This window comes from Sinocyclocheilus rhinocerous, unplaced genomic scaffold (genome assembly GCF_001515625.1).
Source record: "Sinocyclocheilus rhinocerous isolate Xijiao unplaced genomic scaffold, SAMN03320098_v1.1 scaffold2310, whole genome shotgun sequence".
NCBI classification, from domain to species: domain Eukaryota; kingdom Metazoa; phylum Chordata; class Actinopteri; order Cypriniformes; family Cyprinidae; genus Sinocyclocheilus; species Sinocyclocheilus rhinocerous.
In genome coordinates, this window is record NW_015646349.1 from 220808 (window position 1) to 227166 (window position 6359).

The 6359-nt window shown below is 41.1% G+C and overlaps 1 protein-coding gene across 1 annotated transcript in view; it reads left to right on the forward strand.

Annotated features, from left to right (window-relative positions):
- Positions 1-4283: 4283 nt before the first annotated feature.
- LOC107707364 (LIM domain and actin-binding protein 1-like) overlaps positions 4284-6359 on the forward strand; it is a 38237-nt gene continuing 36161 nt past the window's right edge. The window contains exon 1 of the mRNA XM_016511352.1: positions 4284-4397. The gene's annotated coding sequence lies outside the window, so the exon portion shown is untranslated. The remainder of the gene's footprint in view (positions 4398-6359) is intronic.

Below are 6359 nucleotides of genomic sequence, written 5' to 3' on the forward strand. Positions count from 1 at the left end.
AAGGATTCTCAACAAAATATTTAAAAAAATAACATTTTATTTATGATTATATTTATTTGTCCAATTACATTTGAGCCCCTGAAAATGGGGCACTGTGTATAAAAGTGGCTGTGATTCCCAAGCATTTTATGTTATATTTTGTTCAACCCCTTGAATTAAATATTAAAGTCTGCACTTCAATTTAATCTTGATTGTTTCATTTTAATTCTGTTCTGATGGCATACAGAGCCAAAATTATGAACATTTTGTCAGTGTCCAAATATATATGGACTATTTATATTATATATTGCTTTGATTGAAATAGAAATATTTAAAATGATAATACAAGTTAACAATCAGACTAACAATTAAAAATGATAAGAAGGGCATATATTTTCCCTGACCTTACAGCCTTTTTACAGTGAGCCAGTTTAGTTTGGTTTTCACCAAGCAAATTAAGTTACAACATTCTCCTTTTTTTTTTTAGGATATATCACCTGTAAAAATAATTATGAATGAATCTTGCTCTGAATTTAAACAATTTTAGTTAACAGAGAAGGACAAGAACCGAAAGAAACAGACCAGGATTGTTCAGTAATTGTTATCATTAACTGGCCCGATAAGCACCACATAACCCCCTGGATTCATTTACAGTAGAGATGCATTGAATATTGTAACACTAGTTTAGTTCACCAGTTCTCTCATAACACAAAAGACCTATTTGCGGAGTTCAGGATTTTTTTTTTACCCTTTGGAAGGCGCAACCTCACGCCACAGAGAAGGGTCAGGAGACAGCGGAGGGATGGCGAAAAGGGATGGTGAAGGGCTGGCACAGACAGGCAGGAGGAGGTTCTGGATGTGGCCGGATGACCGGGAGGATGACTAGAGTTCAGGGTGATGATGGAGGGAGGAGCCTGGGAGGAACAGGCGGGGGAGGAGTCAGGGAGGAGACAGGAGCAGGAGGAGATGGGAGACGCTCCAGAGCCCAGCCAGGGAGATGGCCCACGGTGGAGCAGATGGATGGAGGAGCCATGGTGGAGGAAGAGCTGATGACTCCAGGGGGCCGAATGACAGCAGCGGAGCAGGTGGGAGAGGAGCCCAAGGTGGAGATGGAGAGCCACTGAGCCTGGGTGATGCCGCGGATCCAGAGGGCCAAGGCAGAGCAGATGGCTCCAGTGACCGAGGCGCAGGCGGGGATCCGGAAGCCCGCAGTGGTCCAACAAGGTGGAGCTGGAGGGAAGGAGGAGCCTGACGGAGCCAGAGGTACGGAGGGACGAGGCGAAGCCGGAGGAGTGGAGTCCCGAGGCGGCGGATGGTCAGTGACTGACCAAGGCGGAGGACGAGGGAGTCCAGCAGAGCTGGGGGACTGATGGGCCATGGTGGAGATGAGGGAGCTAGGAGCCATGGTGGAGCCTCTGGGTCGACGGGCGGATGCGGAGACCGGGGATCCTCTGACCTTGATGGAGCAGGAGACTGACAGGCCCGCAATGACTCTGATCCACAGACGAAAGGCTGAGGATGAGCTGAGGGGCTGGCAGGATGAAGTGACAGCGGGACAGAGGATGGCAGAGAACAGAGGAGAGGAGGTGGGAGAGGGAGGCTGGGTGGGAGTTCATGACAGTCGAGGGTTTCATGGATGGTGTATGCTGCCCATACACACCAAATAGCAACTCCCATTACAGGGAGCGCAGCGGATAGCGGATAGGGGAACGACCTCCGTGGTCATGACAGGACAGACAGGGAGTTCAGGGCAGACAGACAGTTCATAAACGTCCTCCTTGGCTATAACACGACAGGCAAACAGTTCTAACGCTGACGGAAGACTGGGTATCTCAGAAGAAAAGTCCTCAGAGTCCTGCCTCAGCTCACCCTCAGCGGTGGAACAGTGGGCGGGGCTTTTCTCCGTGCCCTCACACTCCACTGTGTAATCCTCCGTGGTAGGTTTCGTTGCCGGCTCACGCACCTGGTCAGACATTGAATGAGGCTCTGGCTCCGGGGCGATCCTCAGCTCTGCTGTATGCTGCCCACACACACCAAATGGCAACACCCATGAAAGGGAATGCCACGGACAGGGGAATGACCTCCATGGTCGTGACAGGACAGACAGACAATAATCCAAGGCAGACAGACAGTTCAAAATCGACCTCCATAGTCGTCATGGGACAAACAGACAGGTCCGAGGAGACAAACAGTTAAAAACAGACCTCCATGGTCGTTTCAGGACAGACAGGGAGTTCAGATGATGACAGAAGAAGTACTTCAGAATAAACGTCTATTAAATCTCCTGAGTCCTGCCTTAGCTCACCCTCAGCGGTGGTGCAGTGGGTGGTGCTTTCCTCTGCGCCCTCGCGCTCCACTGTCTCATCCACCGTCACGTGCAATGTTGCTGGCTCTCACACCTGCTCAGACAACAAATGAGGCTCTGGGCGATCCTCAGCTCTCTCGCTCCTCTTGGCAATGGCTCGTCAGTCGCGGCGGGTGCTGGCTCTCTGTCAGCGGTGGGCTCAGGCTGATGCTCCGTGCAGCGGTGTGATGCTTGGCTGGGCTCTGGGTCGGGAGTGGGACTGGTGTACTCGTCCGCGATATCCATGTTGTTTTTGTAGTGGTCAGGTATTCTGTCACGGTTTACCATTGTCGATGAACACGCAAGAAGATGATGAAGAAGGTTTAACAGTCTTTAATTAATCCACACCACGATAAATCCAACATAAAGGAAGGTTAGTACCACAGGTAGACGCAAACATTAACAATACCTGACCAAAGCTAAAAAGACTGGAACTTAAATACACAGACCAAATGAGGATAATTAACCTTATACAGCTGAACATAATGATGCAATCAAATCAATAACCATGACAAAAAATACAACGGTGAAAACAGAGTCCAAAACGGTGCAAGGTGTGACAGTTACATCTATAATTACACTGTTGATTCTACCTCTATCCTTTAAACCTAACCAGACCACCAGACCTGTCCCTAAATTTACACATATCCCACTTTAATAGCAGAATGAAGTGTTTAGCAATTCAGCATAGACACAACAGCTATATTGTATCTATCAATTCATTATTTTAAGTTATTAAGAACATAGTATTTAAAGACACCTAATATAAAGTAGGACCGAATTTTGTTACTTTACATCAGATTGTTCCTCAAACCTCCTCGCGCACAAATTAACCAGCAGGGAATTACATTTTCATCAGTGTCCATCCCTGACAGATGGCCTGAGACACATGCACAGTACTGAGGTTCTGTTTTTATGTCTTTCTTATGTAACGCACCTGATTCTGATCGTCAGCTCATTAGGAGGGAGATCCATGAACTGAACCGAGGGTGTCAGATAAGAGAGACATACAAAATGTGCAGAGCATTGGTACCCCAGGACTGGAAGTGAAAACCACTGAGTTAAGTCATGTACCTCTGTGTAATTTTCTAGTGTCTCAGAACAGAACAGAATTAAGCACTCAGTAGAGTAGTGATAGTCATATTTAGCTGCAGTGTGTGTGTGTGTGTGTGTGTGTGTGTGTGGCCCATGACATTTTGAGCAGTGCGTATGGCTTGAATCCCCTCTTAAATATAAATATAACATTTTGCCTGTTTTATTGTCTGGCAGGTGAAAAACCAAACAGTCAATGTATTAAGGTGTTATTCATGTCCATAACACAAATGGTACAAGTTCTACAGTAGTTTAATGATTCGAATTAGGGATTTGAAACAAAACCTGCAGCAAAGGAGTAATATTAATTGTGATGCTTGTCTTATCAAACACCATTTATAATGGGGAGATGTGTTTTTAACATACTCTAAGTAAAGGTTTTTGAGGTCCTGCTTTTACAAGAAAAGGAATGGAAAATGCAATGGATAGTGTACTGAAACATGGATTTGTGTATTGGTCTTTTTTTCTTGGTAAGCTTAATATATTGAATTGAAAGCAACAAAAGGCAAAATGCCACAGTGCATTTCAGCCCTCAGTTAGAAAGTTTATACTTTGCATATAGAAAGTCTCAGTCATCTCTTATGTTACTCTTTGACTTGACTTGTTCAGTTAACTCATTTGCAAAGAACAGCAAGAAAGTAGATACTCCAGGAATAACACAAGTGCACACACACACCCATTCAAAACACACCTGCCAGGTGACATACAATGCCTGGGTGCACTGGTGCGTATTGTCACATGATAACAGCTCCACCATTGCTGGTGGACCTTTCTCCAGACTCCACCCCTTGTAAAGTCACATGGGACAAACTCCTACACAAGCGCAAGGAGTGTCAGATATCACAGAGTTTTCTCTAGAATCAGGTGACACATTGAAAGTCTGTAGTGATTATTCATAATCGAAACTTGTTGTCTAGATTAAGAAAAGACATTGATGTCCAAAACCTTTGAAGACAGGAGGGACTGCATTTGAATTATAGAGGTGGGTCTGTATTCATTGACCTGTGATGAATGTAGATGATCTTCTAAAATGTGTTTTTCATTGACAAAAGAGGCAGCTGTTAAATTGACAAATTCATGAGATTATACTTTTGGTTTAAACACAGCATTTGTCAGCCGTAAACGTAAAATGTACAGTAGTGTTTGAAGAGGGAGTTAAGAAGCTGTTTTGTCTGCCGGTGCTCACCATGTTGGGTGAAGATCCAGTTTGACCACCAGACCTTTCTAGGAAGAAGGAAGTCTTTGTGACATGTCATATCTTAGTGTGGTTGAATGTCACAAAACTGGACAGACAAACGTGCAAAAAAAAAAAAAAAACTATTGTTTTAAGAATAAAGTTAATAAAAAAATCTATTGTTTTAAGAATAAAGTTTAGATTTTTTATTTTATTTTATTTAGTTACTATATTTAATTAAGCACAAAATATGAGGTCATATCAATCTTATAAAGGTTATTTCACTTTCACATTATTTTACTTGCCAAGTGCTAAAACACTTGTTTTTGTGTTATCATCTACATCATTTGTTTTATTTTAATTTTTTACTTTAATTATTATTGGTTTGGTAAACCAGATGTCATAAACATATGGTTTAGAATTTATATTTGTGTTGGCTAGATTGTTTTTGTGCATAGAATATTCAAGTTCATATTCCCATATAAACTTTAATTATCCGATTGTTTAATAATCTTATAATTCACCCAAATATGAAAAACCTGTCAACATTTACTTACCCTAATACTATTCCAAAAGCATATGACTATTAATATTAAGATAACATATAAATAAGATATTTCCATTTTAAAATATCCTCTCATATTTTTTGTTCATACATTGAATGTTCACGAAACCAAAACTTCCGTGCATATAAAAAGACATAGTAAATACAATCCATTTGAATCAAGTGGTTTAATCCAAGTCTTCCAAAGAGACAAATTTGCTGAGCAGATTTAATTTAGGCTTTTATTCATGTATAAACACTGATCATTATACATACACACAATATACATACATTAAATATGGTAAAAATGGAAGCTTAACTGTACTTAATTAAAATATGTAAACATATAAAGTGATTGTGCCTCTTCAGAAGAGATTAAAGAGATGATTATTTTTACTTTGAAGTTTTTGTAAGAACTTTCAATTGAGGGACAGAAATCTGTTGGGTTTCATTCAAAATCTCTTCATTTCTTTATTGAAGATGCACTAAAGTCTTATGGTTTTAAAGCGAAATGAGCATGGGTGACACAATGGCACACTTTTCAGATAAAATGACACAATTGTAAGAGTAAGTTTACAATGTAATTACATCTGTCATTACATGCAGGTACTGCAAATGCAACTACAATATTAACAACATGTATCTCCATACATTTTGCATGTACATGTACTGTATATACATGAAACATTAAGTCCATTAATGGCGACACAAGCACTTTCTGGAGGAGTTATTTGGACACCCTCAGAGAGAGAGATAAAAAAGTACAAAAGCTGCCACTGCACCAGTACCATTTCAAAGGATATGACTTTGTACATTATTTATCCCTAATCACTGACAGCTGATGGCTTTTGTACTTTTGGGAACGTAGGAATATTTTGTTTGCTCCATCCTGGTTACTATTTGATGCATATGACATCCTTTACTGGTATTCAGGTTGTTGTGTTTTTGATGATTCCGTTTTTAGGTCTTTGCTGTTATGTCAATCGTTGCTGAGGAAGTTTATCAAAGTGTACGATCAAAGGTCATTATTTGCAGCGCTAAAGGAATGTGTCATCTGAAATGCAAAATATGCAGTATATGTATATTTTAGACAAAAAGTAAACCATCATTTCCTTTTAAAAGTTGTGAACGATCTGTTTATCATTCTCAATCGAATTATTATTTAATTATCATTCAATCTGTTTACTAAATCAATAACCCCCCCCCCCCCCCCCCCAAATCTCCCA